The following is a 15,271-nucleotide window of genomic DNA, read 5'->3' as shown; positions in this document are numbered from 1 at the left end:
TAGCCAAATGAAAGGCTATGCGGTAACTCCATCATTTCCAAAAGTCAATATTCTTTTCCTTTCATTTCTAGTCCCTAACTTCAGTGGGGTTAATTATCTAGTTACATTAATTCATGCTAAGGTGCAAATGTTGGTTGAATATTACTATTATAACCTCTCAGGAGACGGGCTGTTTAGGGGTTTGAAAGTAGCTTGTTCCCCAAAATAAACTGCTAATCAGCAAAATACGTGCAGAAGTGACTTAGAGCAGAGAGATGTTCCTAAGGAGTCCTTTTCTTAGAAAACATTAGTCAAGATAATAGAGATTTGTAACCAGGGACCTGATTTCCAAAAACTGTCAATTGCTGGATTTTATCTTCATTATATTGAAAGGATACAATCTCAACCAAAATTAGTGAGGTTTGTTCCCGTATAAAAAAATGTCCCTGTCCTGTAACTTTGAAGGTATTCTTATACATTAACTCTTTCAACAATATTAAACTAAATCTTTTGAGACTATACTTACCGTCCTCTTATTGATTTCATTTGAGAAATACTCATGAAATATTCTGATCTCATCTCATTTTAAGGGCATAAAACTTCCAAAGATCTATTTTTATGTCTTTTACAATCTCTCTTCTAATGTGTCCTAAAATCAACATATCCTTACAATCTTCTTAAATTTGTCATCCATTGATTCATTGATTCATTGATTCTGTCATTCATTGAGTTAGTCAGTCAATGACTATAGGCTGGGGAATTTAAAAGCCTAAGTCTATGTTTGTGGAACCACTACATTACGTGAGACAGATATTCTTTTGACTATTAAGACTGATTGAGTCATCTGTGTTCCAGATAATGTTCTGCAAGAAAGGCAGAAATTTTATTTGAAAAAAAAACATTCCATGTAAATCCTGTAACTACACCCAATGCCAGCAACAGCATCGATAGTCATCAGCAGTCAAGTCTTTGGTTAAGGTAGTTTGGTCCAGAGCAAACATTCCGATTATGTCAATATTAAGCTGAGGCCCAACACAAACTAGAAAGCAATAGAAATACCGGGGATGCCAAAAAAATGTATACACATAACTTGTATTCATCTTTTGTTAACGGTATATATTGAGTATTACAATTTTAACACAGTTTTTTTTTTTCTTTTCTTAATATGTGTATACATTTTTTTGGCACCCTCTGTAGTTTACAAGCAGACTTTTTATTATTATTATTATTATTATAAATACCCCTTCTATGCCACCCTTGATTAAAATGCCAGATTGGTTCATTGAAGAAGGAAGTCCCTTTCGGTTGCCTTTTCCTCCTGTCTTTTCAGGCTCTAGAAACATCCTCCCTACCCTAGTCAGAATCAAGTCATCATCCAAATCAATGGTCTTCTATTCTCAGGCATTCAGGACTCTTCCATATCTTCCTGAAAGGACTGAAATTCTGAAGAGGAAGAATCTCTAATCTCTTCAGGTCCTTACAAAACCCCATCAAATTCTAGGTATATATATTCTCTTGTTGGCAACAATGCAGGAAGAAGCAGAACAGCCAGACATAGATATCTGGGACGAAAGTTTTTACCTTCTCAAAATTTGGAACCTAGTAACATAACAATGAAATGACAAGAAAAGAGAATTTCCTGGCCTTCAGGATTCCTGAAGGTAAACATAAACAGCATTGTATGCAGGGCTAACCCTGTATGAACTGGTCTATTGGTACAGAGGTGGCTTATCTTGAACAACCAGGTCACTTACCCTGCATAAGGCAGTGAGTGGCATTTGAAGAACAGATTTAAATTGCAATCTGAGGTTAGGTTTAGAAGCTGGACAACAGAGAATTATTTGTTAGCTTTGTCAGACCAAACAAGCTGAGCATCCAAGGGCTTGATAAACGGCGCTCAGTAAATCTCTCTGTCTTGTCTCATCATGAGGTATATGGCAGGATGCAGAAGCGTATTTATGAAATTGATGCCCAGAGAACCAGCGTAATCATATACTTTATTTCAGCTTCTAAAGTGAACATGATTGAAGAGTTCTAGTTTTTGTCTGAAAACCATCTTACGTTTTTCTGTTTTGTTTTTGTCCTGGTACCCAGCAGTTAAATTCTTCCCTCAAAGACTGAACCATTTCTAAGTCTTTTGCAGCTTTGCAGTGTCCTGCACTAACGTTTCTGACACAGGGTCCTTGAAGCACCATCATTAAGACCTAACGTCAACTTCTTAATTACAAAGCAGAAAACAAAAAATGCTGATGTTTCCCATGCATCCCAGTGGGAAAGCATGCTAGTAAGTATTAGGATATTGATTTGATGAATCAATTGCTTATATCACTTATATTAATTAACCATGTGTTGTTAGTTATTTTCTACTCCGAATGGAAGTGAAGCTAAAAAACATTATATACTCCGGTAAAATTTGTAATGTTTCCATCCCAATGTCAAGGAGTACAAAGAAAATCTTCTAAATACTTTAATCATAAACACTTTCCTTCTTAGATCAAAGTTCTACTTAGATCTTTTTTCTCTTTGCTCTTCATATTAACATTAGAATCAGATCATTAAAATGTTCTGAATATAAGATACTAATCCTCATGTAAAAGTGACACTTGAGCATTGGATTTATTTTGGTAAATTTCACCGGCTCACAAAACTGGGTCTTTGAGCTGGTTACTGCACCATATCCATCTCTCCCCAGTTTTAGGATTTCCTGAAAGGCTTGCGAGGAGAGGAAGCTCCATCAGAGTCTCTTGAAATTACACTTGCAAAACATTGGGGAATCTTAATGTCAGTGTAATGACTGTACAAATTAAAATTTTATTCCTTCTCACTCTTGTTTTTTTTAATTGTATCTCATTAGCTAATACTCTTTAAATAAAATATCTAGCATTCTTATAATAGACTTTTAAACCTCACTTTAATTTTCTACTCGTTATGTAAACTAGATGTATTCGTTTCCTAGGGTCACCATTAAAAAAAGTCTCATCACTTCTGGAGGCTAGAAATCTGAAATCAAGGTGTTGGCAGGGTTAGTTCACTATGGAGTTTCAGAGGGAAAATTTGTTCCATGCTTCTCTCCTAGCTTCCAGTGGTTGCTGACAATCCTTGGCATTTCTCGGTTGTAAAGAATCTCTGCCTTAAATTGAGACCTGAAACTATAAAATTCCTAGAAGAAAGTGTTGGGTAAGAGCATTTGACATTGGCCTTGGCAATAATTTCTTGGATATAATAACAAAGGCACAGGCTACAAAAGCAAAAGTAGATGAGCGATTACATGAAACTAAAACACTTCTGCACCGTGAAAGAAACAATCAACAAAATGAAAACGCACTCTATGAATCAGAGAAAATATGTGTAAACCATATATCTGATAAATGGTTAATATCCAATATGTATGTAAATCGACTCAAAAGCCAAAAAAAATCCAATTAAAAAATATAAAAAAGAACTGAATAGATATTTTCCCAAAGAAGTTATACAAATAGCCAATGGCTATATAAAAGGTGCTCAACATTTCTAGTCATCAGGGAAATGCAAACCAAACCAAAATAATACATTACCTTATAACTTTTACATAAGGATGACTATTGTTAAAAATTAAAAAAGATAAATATTAGCAAGGATGTTGAGAAAAGTAAACCCTCACATGCTGTTGGCAGAACTATAAATTAGTGTAGCCACTATGCAAAACTATATGGTGATTCCTCAAAAAATTAAAAATAGAACTACCAAATTATCCAGCATTCCACTTCGGGGTATTTATCCAAAGGAATTAAAATTAGGATCTCAAAGATATTATCTACATTCCCATATTTATTTCATCATGATTCACAAGAGCCAAGATATGGTGGCAACTTAAATGTCCATAATGGATGAATAGATAAAAAAAAAGTGTTATATACATACAATGGAATAAAATTCAGCATTAAAAAAGATGGAAATTCTGCTATTTGGGACAATGTAGATGAACCTGGAGGATATTACGCTAAGTGGAATAACCCACGCACAGAAGGGCAAGTACTACATGACACCACTTACATGAGGACTCTAAAACAGTCAAAATTAGAGAAGCGGAGAGTAGAATAATAGTTGCCCAGGGCTGAAGGTAGAGGGAAATGGGGAGGTATTAATCAAAGGGTACAAAATTTCAGTTATACAAGATGAATAATTCTCAGAGATCTACTGTACAGCTAGTGCTGATCGTATGTTAAGTGTTCTTATCACCCCAAAAATAAATAAAAAATGAGGGCATGAAGACTGGTGGTGATGAATGTTTATGGCTTCAACAGTGGTGATGGTTTCAAGATGTATGTCTCTAAACTCACCAAGTGTGTATACACTAAACAGTACAGCTTTTTTTATGTCAATTATACTCAATAAAATGGTTGAAAACAATAAAATTAAAATCTAGGAAAATGCAATTTTGAAACAATTGCAGGAAACTCTGTACTCCTGTCATTTTTGTAAATATAAGAGCCTTACGAGGAAGGAGAAAAAGTCCACCCTAATCCACTGTGACCTTATTTTTGGCTTGACGACATCTGCAAACACGTGTCTAAAGAAGGTCATATGCTGAGATTCTGAGTGGACATCAATTTGCGGAGAACACTATTCCACCCACTTCACTAGGTAAAAGCAACCTCACTTTCAGAAAGGAGGAAAGAGAGAAATAAAGACAGCACTCAGATGGTAAGGGGAGGATCCATGTAAATACCAATCTTTTACCAAGAGGCCAGCACACTTTCTGACTATAGCATGTGCTCAGAAGCTCCCACACTAGGAAGGAATTTCAGAGCTTGCCTTTGGCTCTATTTTCAAACACTAACATACTCCCACAATGCTCTCTTCAATTTATTTCAGCTCTTTATTCTTTCCTCAATTTTGAAACTTTTCCCCTCTGTTCCATGAGTTTCTGATTCCATAGCTCTCACCCAATCTCCCAAAATGACCACAGAGAAAACCACTTTACAGCTCTTCACTACATCTTGTGATAAAACCGAGAAGAACTTCAGGGCAAATGGGGGTGCTTGCCATTTTATGATATTGATTCTGATATGCATATGTGTGTATTTGTTTGTTTTTCTCTTATGGCACTCGTTAAATTTACTGTATTCCTTTGATAGATTCTGGCACCGGAAGCTTCAAGGATAATGCCAGCAAAAATATGACCAAATTTAAGATCGAGGGTGCATTCGGCTATATTTTAACATGTCTGTGAAGTGCACAACGTAGTTCCCAGAAGCGTAAGACATTCTTCATCAGGAGTAACAAGTTATTTTATTATACATTTGGTGCAAATAGCCATAGCCAAAGACTTTCAATACTAACTGAAATCAGAAAGCAATTTTATTTTAGTTTCCTGTTGTTTCCTTATTCTAAATCAGTTTCTTCCTCTCTGTGGTCCCTTCATTCTTCTGTGGATGTATTCTAACTCTGTAACTTACATGCACAAAGGATGTTCTGCAGCATCCCACCCACATGTATACCAGCAATGCACCTCTTCCTTGTAGCAATCATTTTGCACATCACTTATTCAAAAGGGTTTGGATTAGAGAACCCAACTTTCCCATGGCTATAATATGACTCACAATTTAGAAGGTTCGTGTTTTGGCTAAGCTATCCACATGGTTTAAAGTAAGCAAATGGATTCCTTTTAAACAATTGATACTAATTTTGCTCTGTATGTCTCATTTCTAGACTACACAATTTCTTTTCTGAAATGACACTCACACTCACATTTATATATTTTTACATTACATAAATTGGTAATTAAGTATTATAAGAAGCTATTTTTCTGAAGCATGAAATGGATATGCAAATACAGATCTGTGACCTATAACATTCAATTTTAAATCTTTTACCCAGAAATAATGTCCTAAAAGGTAACTGAGGATGGAATTGATTGCATTCAGAAACACTAAACATATACAGTAAATTTGGGAAGATTCATTCATTATGCATAGCAAGGAAAAATAATAGCTTAAATGTCTAATTAAACATAGGGCTTAAATCAACTGAACTTACAGTCCATACAAGTATATATAGGGCCAACTTATAATTAAATCATGACTTTTGCATTCTATTGCCCTTTCTATTGCCCTATTCTATTACACTGATTGCAAATAACAAGTACCCTCCCACTGCTCCTTCTTACTTTTATATGCCCAGAATGCTAAGTATACTAGGCTTGAGCACATTTCTATTTCCTACCACCAAAATAAAATTTTGTCTCCTCAACACCATGGATACCCATTTGCTTTTCAAAAAATAATAGCTTAATGTTTAATGTAAAAATTTTTATATAAAAATGTAATATAAACTAATTTGGCATTTTAATATTTTTCATATAACATGTGAGTTGTATAGAGGTTTCCCCTCAAAGCTTTAATTGACTCAATGAATGTGTCCTGTGGAAATCTCAGATGACCAGGTATGGCTAGCTGGGGGACACTCCAAGACAGGGATGTCCCTGCAGTTATAGGGAACTGCCTCCTTACTGGGAGCATGAAGGGGACCTTGAACAGTTTTTAAACAAATTTTATATCTGTATGTGCTTGGTAAGGTCAAAGGCAAATAATTCACCCATTCTTGAAATATTCCTTCTTCAATCTGTAATTGGAAGTACGGAACCCATCCACTCAGCCTACCCTACCATCCTCAAAGACTGTGGAGAAGCATAGCCCTTGCCTAAGAACTGAAACAAGCTCCTTTGAGAGTAATTTTATTACTAGGTCTAGGGAGTGATTATTATGTGGTCTTGGGTCAGGATTGGGCATATTTCAAAATACCAACAATTCATGAATTGTACAATTTATAAAGTAGGAGGGAAGAATTGTGCATGAAAGGAACCAGTACCACTCTATGCAAACAGTAGAAACACTGTCACCATGGTGAGAGTTATTCTTAGGCCTGGCTGGTCTGGTCTGGGGATTAACTGAGCCAATGTGAGCAAAATGCCTCTCCATCCAGAAGCACCCCATAAGACAATAGCCATACTTTTTTTTTTAAGTTACTGTTGAGAAATTAGATGAGTAAAGAAGTATCTCCAACACATTCCAGAAGAGAGAATTCGAAAGGAACCAAACTATTCTGCAGGAATCAGAAAACCAAAGCAGGCCCATGAGCCCATTTCTTCAGCAGTTGTTGGTCTGTCCAAGGGAACCATGCTTTTTACTACTGAATAACTCAAAGTTGGGAAAATAACACTAGAGCGAACTAGGTGGATTCCGGTGATTCAAATAAGGTTTTACTGGCAATAGCAGCGGATTATCAAAATTTAAATACGTAAAAGTTTACTTTTTCATCAAATAAAAGGAGCTAGAGGCAGTTTGCTAGAGCTGAGAGAGTGGCCTCACAGTATCTGGTGTTTTCAATCTTTCTATTTACTGTTCCCAATGCCAGCTTTCTTTCTCAAATCCCCGCTGTGGTCCAAGATGACTACTGAAGTTCCAGCCATCACAGCTGAGCACACGGCAAGAAACAGCAGGAGAGAAAAAAGGCAAAAATCACACGTGTCTTATCTGAGGGAGCCATTCTTAAAAATGTTTACCAGAGTCCCCTGCAAGCACTTCTACACTCCTTTCTTCAATCAGCCTAGATGCAAGGAGGTGTAGTTAAATAGTACCTTCCAACTGGACATATCACCCCATCAGATGAATTCAGGATTGTGTCACAAAGGAAGAAAGAGAGGATGAGTGTTGCTTAGCAGTTAGTAATCCCAACACTCTGAGAGGAGAACGGATTTCCCTGATGGTTGGTAGAAATTGGAATCACGCATGAGAGGAAAGAGGTACTTCTGCAGAGCTGGCAGCAGAGCCAATACTGGAACAGCAGATGTACATGAGGGATACCCAGAGAAGGGTGTAACTTTGTGGCTGCTTTTCCCTTGGATTCAAAGAAAAGCCATATCTGGCTTCCAGCTCTATTTTCCCTATGCTACAGTCATAATTCCCTAGTTGGAATCTTCCTCACTGTCTGGGTATTTGGTGGACCATGGCCTGTAGCTTTCAATAGAAAAAGCAAAGACGACACCTGTCTGGCCCTTCACCTTTATAAGCAACTCCCAGGAACAGAGCAATGCAACCCTATTCTAATAGAGTTAATAGTGAGACGTGAGGTTATAGTGACCAAAAATGACTGAAAAATTATAAAATTGGACTAAATTACCTAAGAGCTATCTGGTGGTGAAGAAAACTTTGACATAGCAAAGTTGGACATATTTATTTGAAAGGAAAAAAAAATAACGGAATCCTTTATTTTTTGTTGTGACTTGAGATTCCTCTAACTTATGCCTATGCATGAATATATTTGCATACCTATAATGCATAAACATGTGAAACTGTGGGTGTAGCTGTGTGTGTTTCTATGCATGTATCAGTGATGTCCTAAAGGAACAAATCATTATTTTGTTCAATGCAACCCAATTTTTTGGTTCATTGGAAAATCACCCTAATTATCTTGTGCAGTTCTATATTTTCTCATTCTAAACTGCACCTACAGTCTTCCTAGCAACATCTAATTGCTATCTTACTAGTCTAAGCTTCAACCTGAAATCAAAAGCTCAAAAGTTCCTTTGAAGCAGGGCTAGAAGTCAGAGACAGTACACAGTGGATGTATACGTATTAAAATACAGAAATTCTTTTACACTAGGTGGAAAATATCTACTGTTTGAATATTCTGTCTCCCTCACCCATCTCATCCACACCGACATGTCTCTACCCACAAAACTTCTCCAGAATCCAGGGGAAAAAAAGGATTGATGCCTAGCCCCAGCACAAGACTCTACAAACCTACTGCCAGTGTCCATTCGAATTAATTGCATATTTTAAATACAACCACCTTTGAAGGATTATATACAACAGCACATAGATTATAGAGAAAAACATCTTAATGAACAAAGATCACCTCATACTCTAGCTTAAGTTTCCAAAACCAAGTCATTTGTAAGTTTGAAGTTTTATCAACATTTTACATTTAAACATCTAAATTGAGTAATTTGTTAGTTTTTATAAAGAATTATCTATCATTCTGAAGGTATAGTGAACTAGTGAACTAACTGGATCTTAAACAAGTTTTTTGGCGTCCATTTAAAAACTGATAGCATCATGTGTTCATATGTGGTAAATGAGCCTTTAGGTTCCCATGGCAACTTGATCACATCAGTAGGAACAAAACCTTTTTAACCCATAGGAATACCTGTTCTGTATCAATTCCATTGAGCTTAGCTTTTCAGGCATTCCCAACCTAGATGTTCACCTTTCAGAGTCACATATCTTAGTGCATTCCCAGGTTACTATTGATAAAATGTTGACAAACAACATGATACTATCCATGTTGAGTCCTGAGAAAAATCAGTCTCCCGTTGTGTTATCCTAAAGAAGGATCTTTCTCTCCATAGCATAGCATCTTGTTCTGTGTCCCATGAGAAATCTCATACACTCTGCCCGTTACCTTCTGTTAGCTTTAGTGAGATCCCTAAAACACCTACATGTTGATGGTGCAAATGTCCCAGTGCTTCCAGTGAGTAGACAAAAGAGTTTCTCCCTGTGATGACTTTGTCATCCAATTCTCGCTTTCCAAACTCGGGACCTATTTTATTGCTTACATCCCATGCATAGCTAGTTGGGAAAATTAATGACCTATTAATTAATAAGTCATTCACAAAACTGGCTTGATCGTTTTTCAGTTAACTAATTGGTTGAATTGGTGAATATTACAATTCAAATAAAAAGAGGAAAACCAGAGTGTTGACAGGAAAGGCTAGCACATGATTACCATGCTTTACTGTTAGAGTGCAATATACTGATATTTTCTGCTCAATTGTATCTCATATTTTTAAAAAAATGTTATCACAAGCAGCTTAATTAATTTCATTCATTAACAGATCCTGACCCACAATTCGAGAAACAATTATCTAAGGAAATTTCTCAAACATACATGGCCTGACCCAGCATCCCTGAAAGATTCTGCTACAGCAGGATTCAGGTGACACCCTGACAATGTGTATTTTTATGTTTCCTCAGGTAAATCTGGTGTACTTGAAAGATACACCCCACACCACGCTGTGATCAAACCACAGGAGGTTAACATAAAGATGTCTGTCCATTAGCCGTTAGTCTGAAATCAGAACAAAATGAAATGGATCCATGATCAAGTAGAGATTCACCTTTTATAGCAAGGGTGTCCAAACTGCGGCCCGCGGGCCAACTGCGGCCCATGATCCATTGTTAATTGGCCTGCAGCAAATTCCAAAAATATATTTAGTTTACTTAAATAAGCCAGGTGAGGCAATACATACTTCACCTCGAGTAAGTGGCCCGGCTGTTTGTGTATTTTACCACATATGGCCCTTGGTGAAAAACTTTGAAAAAAGTTTGGACACCCCTGTTTTATAGGGATCAGATGTTACAAAGCCACAAAGCTGGGGAATCTTTTCCCTGCACACCTGGGGAACAGACACTGACCATTTATATCTCTTTGAGCAAATTGACTCTATGCTGCCCATATTCAACCTTCAAACTGGATGCGATATAATCAATTAGGTTGCTGACTTCTAACTAACTTATTCATGCATACCCTCACTTCCTAAAATTATAACCAGGTCATCTTAATGGAGCTTAGGGTTGTCCCAAATGCTAGATGCAATCATCAGTAAATAATCTCTTTCAATACTTCCATGGATGATTAATCACATCAACTCATGAAAGCAGGAGCTATGTGTGTTCTATCTAGACTTAGTTCCCAATGCTTAGAACTAACTGTGCTCGGCATACATTGGGCATCAATAAATATTTGAATAAGTTGTGCCTAGAGATTTCACTAGCTTAATCCCAAGAAGGCAGCCCAATTTTCCTTACCTTTAAATTGTTAGATGAGGCCACAGCATGTTCTTAGGTATGGACAACATTAGGCATTTAATTTGATTCACTCTAAATAAATTGACAGATAGAAGAAGATATTGATGTCAGTATGAAAGTCAGGTACATAACATATGCAAATCCCATCTCTTATCTTGATATATATGGATAAATAGAGACATTGAGACTGGATAATTTTTTAGAGATGTTTAGATGAAAACTTAGAATAGTATGCATGATGATTTCTTTTATAGCATATGCAACAGCAAGTAAATAAATACCAAACCAAAACAAACCAAAGAAGCAAAAGATAATGGGGAAGGAGTAAGCTAAATGTTCAATGGTAGAAGATTGGTTAAGTAAATATGGTATGTTCTACTCAATGGAATATTATGTTGTTATTAGAATTTATTAATGATATGAAATACCACATGTAAAGGTATAACAAAATTATAAACACACTATTTTTATAACCATGTTAAATAAAGCACCTGTCTAAGGGGAAAAGATATAAATCATACAGTAAACAAACCTAAATATTAATAGTGGTTGTGCTGGGATTTTAGAGTAGTGTATTTTCCCCTTTCTCTTATTTCTAAAGTTATTTGCAAATTGTTAAAAGATATTCGTTCATTGCCATGCCTCCATTTCTTATTTCTACAGGACCCTGGATTTTCTAGTCAGTGGTTTAGGCTGAATTGAACTACCGCCTGCTCCAGGCAGGAATGGGCCTTGGTTAGCATAAGCTTGCAGCATATCCCATTCCACTAGCCAGAGTTATTGGTTCAGGAATGAATATATTCACTCAAAATTATATCCTGAGGGTTACTCTTTATAACCCCATGCTTGGCACCAATTATCTTAGCCTGGTTTTCCTCGAAAACATAACCTAAAGCAAGAATTAAAGTGGTAACATCTTATTTGTAAGGTGCAATCCCTTGGCAGATGAGAGAGAGAAAACCAGAGAAGTAATCATGAGAAGTTCAAAGCAATGTGATGTGATTCATTACACTGGCCACCACTTCACAAGGTCTAAGACGCACAGCAGGTGACTCAGCAGGCCTACAGGACTACTCCAAAATGAACCTCTTCTTTGCAATACATCAGGAGAAGTCCCCCTTCTTGGATGCCATGTCTCTCAGTAGCTCTTCATGAAGCAGCAGCCAGCACAGTAATGCATTATCAAGCATTGCCCTCCATCTCTCCTTTCTTTAGGCCCCTTTCCTCCACCCCCTCACTGTCCTAGACCTGCACCTACAAAAAAATTAACGCATGAATATTTGCCTCAGTTTCTCCTCTCAACAGGGCTATGACTAAAACAGATTATTTTAAAATTATTTTTCCATTGACCTGTTTTCCCCCAGTACTGCTATGTTGACGTGGTAATGATAGGGGTGAAAGTTGAGTTAGATTCAGTATCAGAAAATATAGGTTCCTGTATTTTCATTTCTTTCCTTGGCTGATACCTTTTGAAATTTCTTGCATGAACAGCAGATTTGCCTAGCTCTTGTTTACCAATGGTTCATGTTTCTTGTGACTGGGTTTTATAACTATGTTTTAGGAAGAGGGTACCTATGAGCTAATGTTACTCTGCCATTTTTACCCAGAAATGCCACCTCATACGTTTTTAAACAGGAGATGAAACATTTAAGTCAAGCTTTCATTATATTTCATCCCCCATGCTAGAGTTATTGGTTCAGGAATAAACATATTCATTCACTATTATATCCTAAAGGATTATTTTTTTGGTCAGCTTAGGGGAAGGATACACCAGAGTGTATGTGGGGACAGAGCCCCAGGGAGCAGTTTCCAGGCTCTGAGCCTCACATAGAAAGGTGCTGGCTCAGGTAGTAGATGGTCATCAGCTGTGACTAGTTGGCCATGAGCTGTTACTGGTTAGCCATTAGCCACTGATATAACTGGTGCGGCTAAGCTAGCAAAGGGTCGGGTAGTGTGGTGGTCTAGTGGCGAGGTGGAGTGTGGATTATGGATTGCAGAGAGGTGGATTGCAGCTAGCAAGTGAGGTTGGTTGGCAGAGACAAGTGGACGGCGGGTTGCAGATTGTGTGGCTCCTGCCTCCTGTGTCTCCAACCCAGCTGCCAGCGAGACTATAGTGATATGACTCCCCTAACTATGGCTCCGTGGGTGTTCCTTTCTGGCCTCACCATATCCTGCGTTCTTAAGTGGGGAGCAGGAGCTGACACCCCGCATGACATCCTGCATGACAGTGTAGATAATCAAAGAGCCCACTTTTCTCTCAGGCTTCCTTGTATCAATTACATGAGCTCACAACGCATTGAGGATATCAGTATTTTGTTTTATTGTAAATACATGCATCATTTTTTCATTTGGTTTGACTATTTTGTGACATTCAAAATTTTTCCAACCTTATGTATTAGATCTACTAAGTGTTGTAGGAATTCTTTTATTGATTTTGACTTTCTCCTCATCTCCAGGTAAGTGCTGTAGGCAGAATTTTAACTCCTATGACCTTCACCCCTTGGTGTTATACCCGTGGTTATATTATATTATGTGGCAAAAGGGATTTTGCAGATGTAATTAAGGTTGCTAATCGATTAACCTTAAAATGGGGAGCTTATGAATTACCCATTTGGGCCCAATATAATTGCATGAGCTCTTAAAAGCACTGAGATATTGCAGAGGGGAAAGTCAGACATATTTGAAGCACGTAAAGGACTCACCTTGCTGATGCTGGCTTTAAGATAGAAGTGGCCATATGGAAAGTGTGAATTCTGAGGACATCCTGAGTGTGCTTTGAAGCAGCTTCTTCCTCAGAGGCTCTAGTAATGAGCACAGCTTTGCCAACACCTAAATGCTGGCCTCCCGAGACCCTAAACAGAAACACCTGTCAAGCCGCACTATGCTCGAACTTCTGATCCATGGAAACGGTGAGATCATAAACAGGTATTGTGTGGAGCCACTACTAAATCTGTGTTAAGTTGTTATGGTAGCAATAGAAAACTCATACAATGAGTCAGTTTTATGAGGCTGGAAAAATGGTGGTGCTTTAAATCAAAATATAAGCGTCCAATATTAAAATCAGAATATAAGGAAAGGGACCAATTTCCTTAGTCTTCCTTGTGAAATAATAATCTTCCTTTCAGTTTAAAATAAAATTTGATGGGAAATTTACACTAAATAATAATAGCTTTGTGGCAAATTTTAGAAGAAAGCCACTCAGAGATCAGTGCAACACATCATTCTTATTACGAGTAGTTTTCCCTCATCAGACAAAATCAAGCTACTTTGGATATAAGAATGCTACTGCAAATCTTCTGTGATATGTTGCAGTTATGCAATGGGCCTTGGGAAAGAATACAACCTTTTTTTTTTTTTTGATTATGCATAAATTATTTGCTTTAGTTTTAGATTATTTGACTGCTACCAAAATTTGCCCATTAACTATCAGGAGAAATGTGAGTCTCTTTTGCAATAAAAAGCATTGCACAAAATTGCAAACTGACTCATGTTTCAGCCGCTAAAAAAAAAAAAAAAATGCTTCTGAAAACTAATATTACAATTGCAATTGCTATAAAAAGGGAAATTGTATCTCTCTGAGTATGTTTTGTGATTAATAAGTATTTTCTATTATCATAACATAGTTTTATAAAAAACATGTTAGAAACAAATATATAATTAATAGTTTTTTTATCTCCTTGAAGACACAATAACAATCCAATTAAAAGCCTACACACAACAGCCCACGATAGGAATTCTGAATTTTTCATAGCGTTACAAATTATAATTAAGTTCTCTAATTTATTAAAAACACTTTTCAGTTTTATTGAGACATAATTAACATACAGCACAAAAGAAGTTTAAGATGAAGCATAATGACTTCATATATATGTATTGAGAAATGATTATCACGTCCGTCATCTCATATAGTCACACTTTTTTGTGTTTGTGATGAGAACTTTTAGGATCTACTCTCCTAGCAACTTTTAAATATACCATTCAGCAGTGTTAACTAAGTCATGTTTTACATTACATTCCCAGTGTCTAGTTTATTAAAGATTTTATCTAGTTAATGGTCTTAATTGTTAGGTTGGGAGACTTCAATCATTTTTGTTCCATTTCAAGTTTTTTGTTTGTTTGTTTGTTTTGTTGTTGTTCAGAAATAAAAAGCTATCATTTTCCGTTCTACTATGTTTTGTCCTGAAAAAGAAAAATTATGTCATGATTTCTGACTTTCTCATTTAATGCTTAATAAATTAAGATAAGTTAATGTTGTAATGACATCAAACTTTTAAGTGGCAGAATTGTAAAATATACATACTTTCTCATTCCACTATTCTCTCATCTACTATAGCAGGTTACCTATTTTAAGCAGAATTATGTCTAATGAAAATGTAATAGGGATGACCTCAAATTGACTAGCAGTCACCACTGCAATGAATAATTCCCTTCCTTGTTAATTC

The sequence above is a fragment of the Rhinolophus sinicus genome, linkage group LG09, assembly GCF_036562045.2.
Source record: "Rhinolophus sinicus isolate RSC01 linkage group LG09, ASM3656204v1, whole genome shotgun sequence".
Lineage (NCBI taxonomy): Eukaryota > Metazoa > Chordata > Mammalia > Chiroptera > Rhinolophidae > Rhinolophus > Rhinolophus sinicus.
Note: the sequence above shows the minus strand (reverse complement) of the source record.